The sequence below is a fragment of the Vipera berus genome, assembly GCF_964194415.1.
Source record: "Vipera berus genome assembly, chromosome: 6".
In the NCBI taxonomy this organism is placed as follows: domain Eukaryota; kingdom Metazoa; phylum Chordata; class Lepidosauria; order Squamata; family Viperidae; genus Vipera; species Vipera berus.
In genome coordinates, this window is record NC_138208.1 from 81,759,942 (window position 1) to 81,778,777 (window position 18,836).

The following is an 18,836-nucleotide window of genomic DNA, read 5'->3' on the forward strand; positions in this document are numbered from 1 at the left end:
TTTCAGCAGGGAGAGGAAATACCTTTGCACAATCTTTCCAAGGAAAGGTATTTTCACCCACCTCCACTCTTTGCAGCTGAAAAGCTTCCAAATAATTGTTTTCTCCCCTTCCCTTCCTATTTCAGGAAAAAAAAGGGAAGAGAAGAAGAGAGTGGACAGCCATTTGTCTGAAATGGTATGGGGGGGATTGGACTAGATGACCTCCAATGTCCCTTCCAACTTTACTACTACTACTACTACTACTACTACTATTAAATGTGAATTTCATCTCTTCTTCAACCTTGTCCCCCAAATTAGAATCCATGTGATTTCAAATAATTAATCCTCCCCCCCCCCCCCGGCCTCAAAACACTCCTTTTCCACCTGGCTGACCTGGACTGACAGGCATTTTAATTATGTTTACAATTTTTAATTTATTTTTAATTTTAATTTATTGCACAGATGACTTTAATTTTAATTTTATCTTAATTTCTGTACTTATTATATGTTATTGTTGTTAGCCGCCCTGAGTCCTTCGGGAGATAGGGCGGGATATAAGTCCCATTAATAAATAAATAAATAAATATATATCTTCAGCATTGTAATTTAACTGTGATAATAGTTCATTGCTGGATCACTTGAGAGTCATTATAGCCATCCTCAAATAAATAGAACGTTAGGCTCCAACAGTTTTAAAACCAGTTTTATTTCCTTTTGGTTGTTGCTTCTCCCCAAACAAGGGACCAAATAATAAATAACATTTACTGCCAAGGAGAATAGAGAAACGATGACACCAAAGATTTGTGAGCCGTACAAAATGAGCAGGGTTTTTTTTTTGTTTTTTTCTTCCCCTCCCTCCCCTTCCACCCTCTCAATTATTGTGCTTACTTCTGGCTTTCCTTTTTTCCAAGTGGTTGTGTTTTGTGGTTGAGATAATAGCCCCTAAATTGTCCCTAACGGTGTTGTTGTTTTTTAAAGTGTGTGCATGTGTGCGAGCATAAGCTCGTTTTGTGACGTGGAGTGGAGAAAGAGAAGATTCGCTATAACGTGGGCAGGAAACTTCTAATCAGCAGCTTGGAGAGAACTTGCCATCCATGGTCTCAGAAAGAGAATCTTTTGAGATCCGTGGGATGAGTTTTCAGGGAAGGAAGAAAGGGGGGGCCAAATGAGGGGAAGGTGCGATTTTAAAACTCACGATTCCTAAAACTAGAAAATAATCTTCCTCAAACCCCCTCTTTCCATTCATCATGGCAAGTACAGGTAGTCCTTGACTTACAACATTCATTTAGTGACCAAAGTTACGACAGCACTGAAAAAAGTGACTTTACGACCATTTTTTACTGGACTGGGCAGAAGCTAAGGAATGGAGCAGTGGTGGAGCAGTGGGCTAATGCCTCCTTAAGTAACACCAGCTGCCTGCAATTAGTGCAGGTTCGCATCCCACCAGGCTCAAGGTTGACTCAGCCTTCCATCCTTCCGAGGTAGGTAAAATGAGGACCCAGATTGTTGGGGGCAATTAAGCTGACTTTGTAATAATGCCGCTTGGGGGTGTGTGTGTGAAAGCCCTAATAAGCAGGCATATACATAGAATGAAGACTACTGCTAAGCTTGTAAGCCGCCCTGAGTCTTCGGAGAAGGGCGGGATATAAATGGAATTAAAAAATAAATTAAAAAAATGGAGGGTGGGGGTGGGGGGAAGGAAAGTTAGGAAGATGGATAGTCGTGTGATGGAAACCACGCCTGAGATGCTTCCAAGGGTCCACCAAGTCAAATAGTTTGAAATTTCTCCGTTTTACTTTTTCATGGAATGCAATAAATTTCTGCTGTTTGGGATGCTGCGTCGTATACAGGGATGCTGAGACCGAATTGTTTGAGAACTGCAGGACTGGTGGATGTGGGGAAGCGCCTTGGCTGACCTAGCCAAGAATGTTAGCCAAAAGTAAGTGTGTGTGTGTGTGTTGTGTATGTGCATACACGTGTCTGAGTATGCTTTGATCAGAAACAACAAGATCAGTTTCTGAACAGCAGGTTAATCATGGACCATGTAGACTGCTTCCTGAGTGGATGAGACACTTTTCATTCATTTCTGTGCATTCAAACAAATTTGTACAATGTTTGCCAAGGTCAGTTATCCTTCCCAAGTAGGGGTGTACATATATACAACGTAGATGTTTCCTTTGTGTGCCAAAGGCTGTTGCAAATGCAGGTCAAAAGGAATGTGGCAACTTTCGCCCAAACTGCTCTATTTTTTCCCCCCAAACTGCCATATTTTATTGGCAGTAAATTTGGCAGTAAAAGCTCCTTGTTTTATTTTTGTTTTACTTAATTGCAAATTCGAACAGAAAGAGATATTGCCAGAAGAGAGAAGAAAAGACTGCCTACAAGAGAGAAGGGTTGAATTTTTCAAAATCTTCCGTGATGTGATTCAGCTAGTATTTATCCAAACAGTTCTGCATCGCCAGACTGTAAAAATATTTCTTCTGGGCTAGCCTATTTCACGTTTGTGTGTGTGTGTGTGTGTGTGTGTGTGTGTGTTCGTCCTTTGCTCTGAAAATGATGAAACGTTCCATCTAATCCAGGGCTTCCCAACCAGGGGTGCGAGATGATATTCCAGGGGTTATGAAAACTTGGGTTTTCAAAATTATAGCGTTTATGCATAATTCGTTGCCATTATTTCAAACTTTTGTAAGGGGTGCGAGAATATATCAGAAGCATTCTATGGGTGCGGGATATAGAAAAGGTTGAGATCCAGGTGCTGGATCGGCTTGCCAATCTGCATTTTCAGTGTAGATTTGGACCGGGAATCAATTTTTATGTCCTGTTCAAGACCAGAGAGAGACACCAGAAGAATAAGCAATAAATAGAAGTCAACCTTAAACCAGTCTTTAATCATAGTTGAGACTCCAGAGAAGACAAAGGGAAGAAGCAAAAGTCAGATCCAGAGTATGAAGAATTGGTACCATATGGAGGTCTGTCAAGGTTCAGCTTTGAAGGTCCACATTTAACTGGTTATAGACATACCAGGCGTTAGGCATTGTTGTACCAGAACATAGCACTTTGCTCCTTTTAAGGTCATGCGATCACATGACCCCGGGACACTGCAACCGTCATAAACATGAGTCAGTTGCCGGTCCTCTGAATTTTGATCACATGACCACGGGGATGCTGCAATGGTTAGGGTGAGGGTTGGTTATAAGTCACTTATTTCCACTGCTATTATAACTTTCAGTGGTCACTAAGTGCAGCATTGTAAGTGGAGGATTACCTGTGTAGCCTGATTTCCTAGGCAATCCCTTTTGTAAAAGAGGCATGCAGCAGTTCTTTTCCTTCCGATATTTAACTCACTCGTGAAGATGTTCACATGGGCCAGATTGCTGGCTCCATGCACCTGGATTGAGGTCTTGGGTAGAAGACAAGCAAGATGTGGTGGAATGTTGTCTAGATTCCTTGGAGAGAGGGGCTGAGGGCAAAGAATCACCAGAGCTTGGGAAGTTTGGCTGTTGGGAAGAGGATTAAATCAGATCCTCCTCACTATTCCCAGAATATATCTGTATTTGCAGACAGTTGCTTTAATGAGGTCTTTGGCGTTCTCTGAGCTGGGTTGTTTTCTTGCAGGCATTTCATTACCAAATTGGGTAATATCATCAGTGTTGTGCAGTGATGATGTTACGCTAATGATGATGAAATCATACCGATTATTATGAAGTCAAGCATGATGACGATGATGCAGTGATGATGATAACACACAAACTTTGATTCTTGGTTGGTGATGAAACAACTAAGCTCAGAAGCACCAAGGACCCTACAGTTCAACCCTTAGTTACAAATATTTTCTATTGTTAGTTGCTTTAGTCTGGCAAGAATCTGTCTACAAGTCAAGAACAATAAAGGAAGCTACTCTTAAGTGACTCCATGTATCGTTCTTGCTTCTTGGGGCCTGACACAAAATAGCTATTTTATGCTAAGGCCTGCATCTTTTGGTAGCAGATGTAGAACAATTATCTGAGGGATTTTCCTACCATCACAACGTAAGGAAATATTAACATTTGACCAGGATCAAAGAGTTGCAGGTTCTCAATTTGCTGAGAAAAACAATGCATAGTTTTGGCCAGTCGCCTCCTTTGGCATCTTTTTGTTTCCGCTAAGCTGAAAATGGATCCCTGAAAGCGACTTTGTTCCTCTGGAACTGCCAACCTTCTCCCAGCCATTCAAGATTTGCAAATAATGCTGGAAAACCAGTTTTTGTAAAAGATACCTTTGTCATTTCAAAGGTTGCTGGCTACATTTAAAGTGTAATTGTGTGTTTTTTTAATTAATTTGGGGGCAACGCTCCCTTTTTGAAATGTTTTGGTCCGAAGAAGATTCATCTCAAGTTTAACATGGGAGCTACTGATTTTCCTTAAAAAAAAAAAGAAAAGTGAGGACTTTGGGCTGCAGTTAATGGCAGGAACACAAAAATGGAGCATCCCAGGAGGCTGATAGCAGTTTGTGCATAGCTGGGAACCATGGGTGGTGAAACACATCTGGAATGTACTGGGTGACAGAAAATTGCAACCGAGCTTTTGATCACTGCTGTGGGAAGAAACTAAATACACGTAGTCCTTGACTCACACTATAATTGAGCCCAGAGCTGAGGTCATAAGTTGTGCAGGTTGTTAAGCACATGCCCACGTCTGATTTTATGACCTTGCTTGTAGTGGTCATTAAATGAATGTCGTGGTCATTAAACAAACCCATTTTAGCCAATGTTCGAACAATGGATGCGCTTAATAGCTGCCATGTTCTCCTAACAACCATTGGAAAAAAGGGTTGCAAAATCGTGCACGGTCCCACGATGACCCACTTAGCAGTGGTCACCATCTACAATCATAATGGTGAGCTCAGTTATGGTCATAGGGTGAGGACTATCTGTAGTTCCTCATTCCAGCCAAACTGCCTTGTTACTGTGAGGAAAAATAAAAGGAAGGATTGCTGTGTATATTATCTTTTCCTCCTGTATTAAAGGCAGATTTAATAAATTATAAAATGTACTCGAGTAAAAATTAACCTGAATTCTGGCACTTCTGTCTTTCTCCAATCAGGAGTACAGTAGTCCTTGACTTACAGCCATTTGCTTAGTGACCATTTGAATTTACAAGGTACTTGAAAATGTGACCGATTTTTACACTTATGACCTTCGCTGCATCCCCCATAGTTACATGATCAGAATTTAGATGCTTGGCAACTACCGTGTTTCCCTGAAAGTAAGGCCTACACTGACAATAAGCCCTAGCTTGATTTTTGGGGGTGGGCCTAATATAAGCCCTACCCTAAACGCAAGCCCTACCCCCTACCCTAAAAATCAAGCTAGGGCGGGGGTGTGGAGCTGCCCCACCCACCCGCCCACACCCACTTACCTTGCAGCCAGGCATCTCCTTGTTCGCCCACTTCTTCTGCAGCAGCATCTTCTGCAGCCAGGCCTGCATTTCTCAGTCACAGGGCTTTCCGGAAGGCCTTTGCAGCCAAGATTCAATTGATAGCTCAGTTCTGCAAGACCTCAGCAGCCAAGCACCAAGCTATGGATTGAACCCATAGCTCGGTGCTCGGCTGCTTAGGCCTTCTGGAAAGGCCTGACTGTAAAATGCAGGCCCGAATGCAGCTGCAGAACTTCGGCCCCAGAAGAAGTGGACCGGCTGGGTGGGGCTGTCGGTGCTGGAGGTGAGGTAAGGCCTACTCCGAAACTAAGACCGGTCTTATTTGAGGGGAAACACGGCAGTATATATTTGTGACAGTTGCACTGTCCTGAGGTCACATTATCACCATTTGCAATCTTCTCAGCCAGTTTCTGACAAGCAGAGTCAGTGGGGGGAAGCCACACTTGCTTAATGACCACATGACTCACTTAACAACTGCAGTGATTCACTTAATGACTGTGGCAAAAGGGTTGTAAAAATGAGGCAAAACTCACTCAAACTGCCTCTTTTATCCATACAAATTTGGGGGTCAATTGTAGTTGTAAGTCAAGGACTACCTGTAGTGTTATAGATAGTCAGGTTTGGCTTCCCTCCAGGGGCTGGTTGTCTCAAGAGGGATTGCATTGGATGAAAATGTAGTTAGCGAATCGGAGGAGCTGTTTGGAGTCTTCAAAGTGGTGATGAAGGGCAGGCCAGTGCTGTTACGCATGTGAGAATGACTTCAGAAGCTTTATCTCCAGAAAGGTTGCCAAATTCTAGCCAGGGATCCAAATCTTGAAGGGATGGGGAATTGATAACTACTTCTTCTTCTTTCTTTTTTTAAGCATTCAGCAAAACCCTTGGGCTCATTCCGTCTTATGAAAGAGAAAGTGCTTTTGAGCTTACTTCCAAAGGAAGAATGTTTGGGTCAAATTTTCACAGTTGAAATAAAGTTATTCTATTACGAACGGACAAGGTGTGCCTGCATGAGCTGCCAAGTACATGAATGGCTTATGTTTTATGGAACTGTAGGCTTCACAGAGGTTTTCCGCTTTCCTGGATTCCCTGGCTTCCATAATACTCTAAAGCAGGGGTCTTCAACCTTGGCAACTTTACGACTTGTGGACTTCAACTCCCATAGTTCCTCAGCCAGCCAGGAACTTGGGAGTTGAAGTCCACAAGTTGTAAAGTTGCCAAGGTTGGAGACCCCGACTCTAAAGGATGGCTACATGTAAGAGTTTCTCCAGTTTTTTAGTTGAGGAAGCAAAGGGTGTGTTTTTTTTCTTCCCGTGGGGTGGGTAGTGTTACAGATTAATGGAAAGGAAATTCTAAATAAACCCTTAAACACCTTGAGAATAACAAAATAGTAGAAGCCTATTTTTAGGGGGAAATTGTTGTTGTTGTTAGCTGCGAAGTCGTGTCCGACCCATCGCGACCCTATGGACAACATTCCTCCAGGCCTTCCTGTCCTCTACCATCTTCTGGAGTCCATTTAAGCTCGCGCCTACTGCTTCAGTGACTCCATCCAGCCACCTCATTCTCTGTCGTCCCCTTCTTCTATTGCCTTCAATCTTTCCCAGCATTAGGCTCTTCTCCAATGAGTCCTTCCTTCTCATTAGGTGGCCAAAGTATTTGAGTTTTAGCTTCAGGATCTGGCCTTCTAAAGAGCAGTCAGGATTGATCTCCTCTAGGACTGACCGGTTTGATCGCCTTGCAGTCCAAGGGACTCGCAGGAGTCTTCTCCAGCACCATAGTTCAAAGGCCTCAATTCTTTGGCGCTCAGCCTTTCTTATGGTCCAACTTTCACTGCCATACATTGCAACTGGGAAGACCATAACCTTGACTATACGCACTTTTGTTGACAGGGTGATGTCTCTGCTTTTTAGTGTGCTGTCTAGATTTGCCATGGCTTTCCTCCCCAGGAGCAAGCATCTTTTAATTTCTTGGCTACAGTCCCCATCTGCAGTGATCTTGGAGCCCAGGAAAATAAAATCTGTCACTACCTCCATTTCTTCCCCATCTATTTGCCAGGAATTGAGAGGGCCAGATGCCATGATCTTGGTTTTCTTAATGTTAAGTTTCAACCCAAGTTTTGCACTCTCCTTCTTCACCCGCAACAAGAGGCTCTTTAGTTCTTCTTCACTTTCTGCCATTAGAGTGGTATCATCTGCGTATCTTAGGTTGTTGATATTTCTTCCGGCAATCTTAATTCCAACTTTTGATTCATCTAGCCCTGCCTTTCTCATGATGTGCTCTGCATATAAGTTAAATAGGCAGGGCGACAGTATACAGCCTTGCTGGACTCCTTTCCCAATTTTGAACCAATCAGTGGTTCCATGTCCAGTTCTCACTGTTGCTTCTTGACCTGCATATAGATTTCTCAAGAGACAAATAAGATGGTCTGGTACTCCCATCTCTTTAAGAACTTGCCACAGTTTGTTATGATCCACACAATCAAAGGCTTTAGCGTAGTCAATGAAGCAGAAGTAGATGTTTTTCTGGAACTCTCTAGCTTTCTCCATGATCCAGCGTATGTTGGCAATTTGATCTCTAGTTCCTCTGCCTCTTCGAAATCCTGCCTGTACTTCTGGTAGTTCTCGATCCACATACTGCTGAAGTCTAGCTTGTAGGATTTTAAGCATGACTTTGCTAGCATGAGAAATGAGTGCAATGGTGCGATAGTTTGAACATTCTTTGGCACTGCCTTTCTTTGGAATTGGAATGTAAACTGATCTTTTCCAATCCTGTGGCCACTGTTGAGTTTTCCAAATTTGCTGGCAAATTGAGTGTAGCACTTTTACTGCATTGTCTTTTAAGATTTTGAATAGCTCAGCTGGAATACTGTCACCTCCACTAGCTTTGTTGTTGCTCAGCTTTTCTAAGGCCCACTTCACTTCACATTCTAGGATGTCTGGCTCGAGGTCAGTGACCACCTCATTGTGTTTATCTGGGACGTTAAGTTCATTCTTGTATAGTTCTTCTGTGTAATTTTGCCACCTCTACTTAATCTCTTCTGCCTCTGTTAGGTCCCTGCCATTTTGGTCCTTTATCATGCCCATTTTTGCATTAAACGTTCCCTTCATCTCTCCAATTTTCTTGAAAAGATCTCTGGTCCTCCCTATTCTATTGTTTTCTTCTATTTCTTTGCACTGTTCATTTAAGAAGGCATTCTTATCTCTTCTAGCTATTCTCTGGAATTCTGCATTCAGTTGGGCGTATCTTTCTTTTTCTCCCTTGCCTTTCGCTTCCCTCCTTTCCTCAGCTATTTGCAAAGCTTCCTCAGACAGCCATTTTGCTTTCTTGCATTTCTTTTTCTTTGGGATGGTTTTAGTTGCTACCCCTTGTACAATGTCGCGAACCTCTGTCCATAGTTCTTCAGGCACTCTGTCTATCAGATCTAATTCCTTAAATCTATTTGTCACCTCTACTGTATATTCGACAGGGATATGATTTAATTCATACCTGAGTGGCCTAGTGCTTTTCCCTACTTTCTTCAGTTTAAGCCTAAACTTTGCAAGGAGAAGCTCATGGTCTGAGCCACAGTCAGCTCCTGGTCTTGTTTTTACTGACTGTATAGAGCTTCTCCATCTTTGGCTGCAGAGCATATAGTCAATCTGATTTCTGTGTTGACCGTCTGGAGATGTCCATGTGTAGAGCCGTCTCTTGGGTTGTTGGAAAAGAGTGTTTGCTATGACCATCGTATTCTCTTGACAAAATTCTATCAGCCTGTGCCCTGCTTCATTTTGTACTCCAAGGCCAAACTTGCCTGTTATTCCAGTTATCTTTTGGCTTCCTACTTTAGCATTCCAATCCCCCATGATGATAAGGACATCATTTTTTGGTGTTAGTTCTATAAGGTGCTGTAGGGCTTCATAGAACCGGTCAATTTCATCCTCTTCAGCACCAGTGGTTGGGGCATAGACTTGGACTACTGTGATATTGAATGGTTTGCCTTGGATTCGAACTGAGATCATTCTGTCATTTTGAGGATTGTATCCCAGTATTGCTTTTCCTACTCTTTTATTGACTATGAAGGCTACTCCATTTCTTCTGAGGGATTCTTGCCCGCAGTAGTATACCTGATGGTCATCTGAATTAAATTCACCCATTCCTGTCCATTTTAGTTCGCTGATGCCTAAGATGTCGATGTTCAGTCTTGTCATCTCTTGTTTGACCACGCCCAGCTTTCCTTGATTCATGGATCTTACATTCCAGGTTCCTATGGAGAAAAAATCTTTACAGCATCGGACTTTCCTTTCACCACCAGACACATCCACAGCTGAGCGTCCTTTCGGCTTTGGCCCAGTCGCTTCATTCTTTCTGGCGCTACTAGTACTAGCCCTCTGCTCTTCCCCAGTAGCATATTGGACGCCTTCCGACCTGAGGGGCTCATCTTCCAGCGTCATATCGTTTTGCCTTTTGGTACTGTCCATAGGGTTTTCATGGCAAAGATACTGGAGTGGGTTGCCATTTCCTTCTCCAGTGGATCACGTTTTGTCAGAACTCTCGGCTATGACCTGTCCATCTTGGGTGGCCCTGCACGGCATAGCTCATAGCTTCATTGAATTACGCAAGCCCCTTCGCCACGACAAGGCAGTAATCCATGAAGGGGAGGGGGAAATTAGATGCAAGCAATTGCAGGAGAGATTTTTTCGGACCCAACATTAACATACATTTCTTTGCTTCATAGGCAGCTTGCAACTTGGGCACTCTGCTTCAAAAAAAAAAAAAGCATCCAGATAGCAATAGCAATAGCACTTAGACTTATATACCACTTCCTAGTGCTTTACAGTCCTCTCAGCGGTTTACAGAGTCAACGTATTGCCCCCATCAATCTGTGTCCTCATTTTACCGACCTCGGAAGAATGGAAGGCTGAGTCATCCTTGAGCTGGTCCAGATCGAACTCCTGGCAGTGGGGCAGAGTTAGCTTGCAATACTGCATTCTAACCACTGCGTCACCACAGCTCTATTACCTATAGGATATACCTACTAACATTTTGTAAATTAAAACAATCCATTGCTGAAGATAAAATCCATACAAAAGGTATACATTTTTGTATGGTTGGAAGGATGAGCAGGGGAAATTTCAAAAGCGATTGGAACATCTGTGAAGATTGTTTCGAAATTTTATTAAATTTAATTCGGAAATGGGATGGAGCAGGATTATGTAGGCAAAACAGGAGAAAAATTAGAAACAGATGGATTGGTCACCATAGGTCTGGTGTTCTGCATCTTGATCAGGAAGGAGGTGGTGAATGAGATCCCATAGCAAATGTTTTAGGAATCAAGCCATGTCCAGTTATGGGAAAACATTCAGAAGTGAAAGGCAGAGTGGGAACAAGTGACTGGATCGAGTATGTTCTTCCAAATTCTTTTTCTTCACTGTTGCTTGCAGTAATGTTTTCCTTTAATGCAGTTCCTTCAATGACTTGATCTGATTTCTCCAGCAAGAGAGAATGCACGATCCAGGAAACCCGGCTGATCTAGGTTTGATTGTTTAGTTTGTGTACTTTTTGCTAGCCAGAAGGAGATTTTTCTTGTTTTTTCAGGCCGCATACATATTGTACTCTTTCCGTGCCCAGTTTCTTGTGGGAGCCACAGGAGTGGCGTAACTAGGAATACCTCCCCTCTCTCTCAATGGTAGTTGTCTGCATGAAGACATTTGGCAAGAAAAAGTTTGAGAATGCAAAGACAGGGAATGAGGCAGGTGGCCTTGTGTGTATGGAGAGTTCATAAATGTTGATGCCTTTCAGTTTATATGTATGTATATATATATATATATATATATATATATATATATATATATATATATATATATATATATATATATGGATCTTCGGTCATTCAGGTTTCCTCCCGCGTAGAACTAAAGGTGTAGGTGCAACGTTTCGACGGAATCCCATCCGTCATCATCAGGCTGGTGGCTTTAGCTTCCTTCTTCTGGGAGAAGCATGTGGCTGTTTGTTCCTCTTTTTTAAACGTTCGAAACGTTGCACCTATACCTTTAGTTCTACGCAGGAAGAAACCCAAGACTCTAGATCTACATTTATATATATATATATATATATATGTGTGTGTGTGTGTGTGTGTGTGTGTGTGTGTGTGTAAAAATTTTTTTTAGATTGCTAACAAAGAATTAAAGGGAGACTGATATGCATTTCAAACTTATTTGTTTTCATCAGTCAGCCATACCCTTCTGAGATTCGAACCTGGGCTGATTGCACATTAGGCAGTTGTTTTTACCTCTAGGCCACAAGCTCTATCTCACTTTGTTAGCTGAGAAGCAAGGGAGATATGTGTTAAATGCTTGTTAACTATTTAGATTACCTTGCTAGGCCCCAAACATGGGACAAATTGCCTAATGTTAGTGTTGTTTTATGTCATCTACATGGTGATGTTGGTACACAAAAAATACAACGCTGCTACAGGGATTGGATCATTGCAGGCTAAGTCCTTTGTGTAAGTTCGGCAAATCAAAATTTATTTGTACTTCACACAGCATGTAATAGTGGGAAATTCATTGCCATCAGATACGGTTAGTCCTCACTGAATGGCCACTCATTCAACAATCCTTGAGAGTTACTACAACTATTCCTCATAGTTGCACCTATTGCAGTGTCTCTGTGACCACATGATTTTATACACACACACACACACACACACACACACACACACACACACACACAGAGGGAGACCGACCCTGAGTAATTATAACTTGTTCGTTAGAGAGTGACACTGGAAAAGGGAGTCCAATATGTCCATTCTTAGGGCATCCTGAATTCATCTGTGTTACCCCCCGTGGATAGGGCTCGCAACTTGGCCGTCCTCCTCGATTCACGGCTCAGTTTTGAAGACCATATAGGAGCCGTGACCAGGGGGGCCTTTGCCCAGGTTCGCCTGGTGCGCCAGTTGCGGCCCTACCTGGACCGAGATGCCCTGCGCACAGTCACTCATGCGCTCGTGACCTCCCGATTGGACTACTGCAACACTCTCTACATGGGGCTGCCCTTGAGGACCACTCGGAGGCTTCAGCTGGTGCAGAATGCGGCCGCGCGGGTTGTGATGGGCGTTTCCCAATACTCCCATGTAACACCTCTGCTCCGCGAGCTGCATTGGCTTCCGGTTGCCCTCCGGGTGAGATTCAAGGTGCTGGTGATGACCTATAAAGCCCTAAATGGCTTGGGTCCGGGATATCTGAGGGAACACCTGCTGCCGGCATCAAGCTCTCTTCGTCCTGTGCGCTCCCACAGGGAGGGTCTTCTCAGGGTACCGCCGGTAAAAGATTGCCGGCGGATAACACCCAGGGGGAGGGCCTTCTCTGTGGGTGCGCCTGCCCTTTGGAACCAGCTGCCCGTAGAGCTTAGGACTGCCCCTGACCTTCACTCATTCTGCCGGGACCTGAATACGTGGCTCTTTGAGCTTTCTGGCCTGGACTGAGAGTATTAATTGGGGTTTTAATTTGGATTTCAATTGGGGTTTTATATTTATTCAAGGTTTAAATGTAATTATTTTAACTGTTTTTAATTTTTGTAATTGTTGTATTGTTATTTTAATAAAACCTTGTGAACCGCCCTGAGTCCTACGGGAGAAGGGCGGTATATAAGTCTAATAAAGATAAAGATAAAGATCTGTGAGGCCACAGCATTATTCTGGATTAGATGTACCAATGGCGTGATACAGGAATTCTCTTCTTATGTTTCAGTGTAATGGACTTTCCAGAATAAGTCCTGGCTGGCATTTTGCAGAGGATTCATTCATGTTCATTTTTTCAGAAGGCCACCCTGTCTATTAATGCACCTGTTGTCTGCATCTCCGCCTATGTCCTCGGCTGGTAACGTCTTAGCAAGACAGAACTGTGCCTTCTGTCCTTCAGAATTAATACCTCCTCCCTCTTGTCCCCTGCCCAGATTTTGGTCTTTTGAGCCCATCTTGATCTGTAAAGCAAGCCGGGCTTCCATTCACTCATAACCATGGGCAGCTGTTTCTACACTGTGCCTAATTGCTGTGCATCCACTACCAAGCAGATTCAGCCTTTAAATGGATGGTGCTGTGCTCCATTTCCTCTTTGTCAGAGACCTGGAGGGTGCCAGTCCATTTTATCCCTTGCACTGACTTGCCTGGCTATTCTTTTTTTGTATATGCGTCCTTTTGGCAAAAGTCACCTCCTCCGCGGGATGTCCACTCTTTTTTAAAAGTGCTCATTAACAGACCCAGCATGTGGCTAGGGAGAATTTGAAATAGATGCATCAGGGCCTCTGCCCCTTTCCACTGGTGGAAGATGGAAATGGGAAAGAAGTGACTTTATGTGGGAATTAATTATCCTGTGTTCTATGTTCACTTTTTTCAACCTGGGACTGAGGTAGGATTTCAGCTCTAGATCCACAGTGTTGTGGAGAAAGAAAGGTATATATCTTTCCTAGACATATGTTTTCTCTCTCTCTCACACACACACAGACACACACACACAGACACACACACAGACACAGACACAAACACAGACACACTAACACTAACACGAATCTCAGGATTTAAAAGAGGGCGGGGTGGAAGAGAGAGGACTGTTATACCGTACCAATAAAATAATGGTTCCTTTTACAGATAGACTTAACCGCCACAATTGAGCCTGACAGGTCTCACGAGAACACCCGATGATGTGGAAATCTGGAAATGACTAAGCCAAAAATCTTCACTGCTTTTTGCTTTTGGATTATTGAACTTATTTGTATCCTGCCTAATCCTGAGGGATAACAGTAGATGAAAAAACTTAGAAATAAAAAATACTAGAAGTAGCACCATTAAACAAAAGATTTGTTAACTCTGCTCTTCACATTGTTGACTTTGTCAGATTCACTGGCTGATACTGGAGCCAGGCTGAATTCTCCATTGCAAGTCAAGAATTTTTTTAAAAAAAGACTAAAATATATAAAGGTATAGGACGTCATCCTTCGTTCATGAATCTATGAACCAACATTTAAGGGTTAATTCATAATTATGCCTCTACTGTAGTTTATGGAAGGGCATGTGAGTAATGCTTAATCTAATAATGTTGATTATTATTATTCTTGTGATGGTAATTTAAAATCAGTTCAAGCTTCATCCAAAATCTTAACAGTTGACCAAATACGGATGTAATATATCTATAGCAAAGCAAACAAAGCTTTTTGTTATAAGCTAAATGTTGTGAGGTCAAATGATTTTAATTTTCTCAGCTGTTTTGACAGTTTCGTAGTTATAGCTCTTGAGGCTCCAATAATTATGAGGTAAACTGTTACTGGTTGATTCCGTAGTCTCTGTATTTCAGTTGTTAAATCCCAATAGTTTATAATCTTTTCCAATTATTTTGCAGCTATGTTGTGGTTGTTATTGCCAGATCTGTAAAAAAGAAAATGTGATATTTTTTCCCCAGCTACAGTGATGTCTGGTATGGTGTGTTCTAAATATCAATCTACCTAAAACCAGAAATCTCATAAAATGGGTAAAAGTATGTGGTCATTCAATTTTCAATATTATAATCATACTAATATTTTTGGATATCAGACTCATGTTTTTTGTTTATATTTTTTCACAGTCATCAGTTTTGGGATTTAGATTTTCTTCTGTTCAGCCAACACCACTTGCTTAAGTAAGTCCAAGTATTAATTGTTTTTATTGTATTATTACTCTCAACTTTAATTTTAGAATTTTTCTAATTCACTTGAACAGGCAAACGAATTGTTTGTTTCTAAAACAGCCAAAGATTAAAAAAAAAAACTTTCCTCCTTTGTCAGTACTGTGATTTTTAGTAAAAATCTGGAGTTGGATTCCATCGAAACATTCACTTTTTTTCTTTGCTTTGTTGTCACATTGCACAAGCCAAACTTCATTTTGATGCCATCAGTAAAGATTTGAACTGTTTCTAGGTTTAGGGGTATCCAACCTTGGCAACTTTAAGGCCTGTGGACTTCAACTCCCAGAATTGGCTGGCTGGAGAATTCTGGGAGTTGAAGTCCACAAGTCTTAAAAGTTGCCAAGGTTGGACGCTCCGCTCTAGATGAATTTGCTGTAGTTTCAGATCACACAGATAGAATGAAAGGGAGCTTTAGATCCCTCGTTTGGATAACGGATAACTTAATTGCCAGACATGTTATTTAAAATCGTTAACAGTGAGTCACAGCCCTGTTAAAAAAGCAATGGAGAGACAGAGCCTCCTTGACAAAATTCTGCTTCCGATTCCTCCAAGTTCACCTTTACTTACCTATATATATTGTTTTCCATTTTTTCATTGCCCTATTTAAAACTTTGCATTTTTCTCTCCAATTCCGAACATTTCTGAATGTTATAAAATCCAACCGTGAGTGAACTGAACGTGTGTGTGGTTGTTTTCTTTTTTGTAATCAATCCAAATCATACAAGTTTTGGTCTATATATAAGCTTTAGAGTTTTACATATTGTTTTATCAGACATTTGTATTTATTGGAGGGGGGGGGGTGTTTCTTCAGGTAGGTTTGAAATTCCTTTATTTTGCCCTGCAGGATGCAATGAATTTGAATCTGAAGGTGTTTGTAACTTGTAAACTGGCAGTGATTCCCATTAACAGCTTGAATGTTGTCATCGGAGAAGTGATTTTGGATGAAAGCTGCTGGGTGTTGTTTCTTTTGTGTTGCCTTTCTAGATTAGAAACATTTGAACTGTAGCAAACCTGTCATATATTAATCTTTGCTGCAACATTTTGTTGAAATGATTTGCAAGATGAGAATGCAAAAGGGATAGAAATTTGGGCCCAGATCCGTTTTCTCTTTTTACGGTTCTTGCTGTTACTACACTATTTTACATTTGTTCCAAGTTTTGTTTCTTTTACTATATAGGGAGTCCTCAGCTTACAGCTAATTGCATAGCAACCATTACAACGAAACACCACCACCTCCCCCCCCATTTTTTTTTTTGGAACCCATTTCTGAAGTTCTGATGGCCAGTCCCTCCCCGAGCAGTCACATGACCACATTTCAGGCGCCTGGCCATTGGTCCGTATTTGTGTACATCTGCTGCCGTGTGATTGTGATTTATGACCTCCCCCACTCCGCCCCCGAAAAATGGCCTTTGCTTCTGGTTTTTGGTAAAAGCGCTTCGTAGCGAACAGTGGGTTCCCTTAACCACCACAGATTCACTTTACAAGCGCTGCTAAAAAAAGGTTGTAAAATTGAGTCAATCATGGGGACTCCATTAAGGCCATAAGGACTACCTGTAGCCATTTAGACCATTTCTCTGTGTTTCATTTGGTTCCCCCAAAAGTCTCTTCTGATATTTCTTCTACTTTGTTGTGGAATTCACTTGATTTTATGTTTCCAGTTAATCTTTGCGGAGAAAAATAATGATTTGAAACTGCCAATTTTGTGATATTACTTCCAAGTTGCTCAGGTTTCTTAGAAGTTGAAGTTCCTCCTCCTCCTCCTCCTCCTCCTCCTCCATCCTCCATCCCCATTCCTATCTGGTCAATAGATTTTTAATCTGCTCAATAGTCAATGTTCTTTGGGAAAGTTATAAAACTGTTTAAACATATAAAACAACATTAAAAGCAGTGAAAACAGTATCATATTAGAACAAACAGTGTAATACTTAGAAACTTTGAGTAGAGCTACTTCATGGCTTTATATTTTTCGTTAAAACTATGAGGACTAGAAAGTAGCAATCAGATGTTTTTGAGCTCTCCTAGGTAGTTGTTTAGAGGCAGCTTCCTTATAACACTCTCACGCGACCAAAATAATATTTAGAGTTCAGTTTTACTTAATCTAGCAGTGAAAAGTCAGGTTCTAAGTGTAAGAGGCATCTATATAGATACATATTTTTTTGATTAAGCCGTGTTTTATTTTTCCCTCAACCTTCTTTCTAAATACTTTTCTTTCTGACTTGATTTTTCATCTTTCATTTATTAACTCAAAACATCAGTGACTTTGTATAGTATTTCTTTACATTGGGAATTTATGACTGTTTGCTTGAGATGTCAGTATTATGACATGTCGGGTTAGATTCATGCCAATTCATTCAAGGAAGTATAATTTTTTTAAATCTGTCCCTTATAGGCAAAAGTTGTTCCCTGTCTACTTAATTGTGGTAGATTATTGCAGTTGACATTGCCACTAGACCACTACCAAGCCAAGGACTAAAATGAACTTCTTCCAAGCAAACAACCCACACTTTGTCGATGGATTCTCAGTCAACCAGGTGAAGTTGTCTGGCAGTTGAGTCAGGGCAACTGGACTTTGTTTGTTTTTTTTTTGTTTGTTGCTTTGGAATGTTTCGCTGCTTATCCAAGCAGCTTCAACAGTCAGAGCAAGTTAGTTAGTCAGAGAGTCGTTGGAACGTACCAACACAATTTCCAGGCAGCTCTGCCTGGAAGACTGAAAATCTTCGCTGACATACTGCCACACACTTTGGGGAAGAAACCCCCCTGAGGAGGTTGGTGTGGGAGGAGTTGGTACATTCCAACAACTCTCTAACTAACTAATCTGCTCTGATCGAGGAAGCTGCTTGGATGGGCAGCGAAATGTTTCAAACTAACAAGAAAGTAAGTTTGGTTGCCATGACTCAACCTGCAGACAACTCTACCTGGATGATTGATAATCTTTATCGACGTATTGCCATGCAATTAGGGTAAGACACCCTAAGGTTCGTGTGGGAATACCCCTAAGAATTTTAGGAGTTGGTATATTCCAACGACTCTCTGGTTACTCAGATTCCCCTAACCGACTTGTTCAGACCGAAGAAGCTGCTTGGAAGGAGAGCAAAATGTTTTCAACTAACAAGAAGGTAAGTCCAGTTGCCATGACTCAACCTACAGACAACTCTAACTGGATGATTGATAATCTTCATTGAAGTATTACCATGCAATTAGGGGAAGAAACCCTAAGGCGAGTTTCTAGTTGTTTTGGAACTGTTGGTGAGACCGTTAAAAGTCGTTGGCACTGTTTGAATTTGTTCTACCAGCAGCAAGATCTGACTGCTGGCCTAGTGATGGATTGTATTGCAAATCAGGGCTGTTTCCAGAGGAGGCGAGGACCTGGAGCTTATGGAGCAAAGGAACTGGATGAGGCTGTCGGCAGGCCCAGAGGAAGAGAGAGAGGCTTTTGGAGGAGTTGGTGGCGGCAACAGCGTGCTCCAGGGGCGAAAAGAAGCAAGGCCTCTTTAAGGAAAAGGTGGAAGAGTCAGGATCAGAAAAAGGAAAGAAGGCGAGGTTGTCAGAATACAAGCTAACTTGAGGACTAATCCACATGAAGCCCCATTTCCATCTGTCCTGTTTGCCATCGTTCACTCCCTAGAGACTAAAATGGACAATGTGAAATTTGAGCGGGCCACGGAGTATATATCGGAGGTGGTGACCCTTTGAGAGCTGTATGCAACAAAATTTCATTTTGATGTTTGCCGATTGGTGTACATTCAAAGTGACAATA

At 41.9% G+C, this 18,836-nt stretch overlaps 1 protein-coding gene and 1 long non-coding RNA gene across 4 annotated transcripts in view; both read left to right on the forward strand.

The window, feature by feature from the left end:
* PDE3A (phosphodiesterase 3A) overlaps nucleotides 1-18,836 on the forward strand; it is a 302,639-nt gene that overhangs the window by 31,666 nt on the left and 252,137 nt on the right. The gene's annotated exons all lie outside the window — the stretch shown is intronic.
* Nucleotides 1,483-15,116, forward strand: LOC308669709. Of its 2 annotated transcripts, XR_014026830.1 has the most exons (4): nucleotides 1,483-1,918; nucleotides 10,829-10,899; nucleotides 14,819-14,893; nucleotides 14,981-15,017. It is a non-coding gene; the product is annotated as an uncharacterized lncRNA (long non-coding RNA). The 2 variants fall into 2 exon arrangements; XR_014026829.1 differs by having other exon boundaries at nucleotides 14,819-15,116.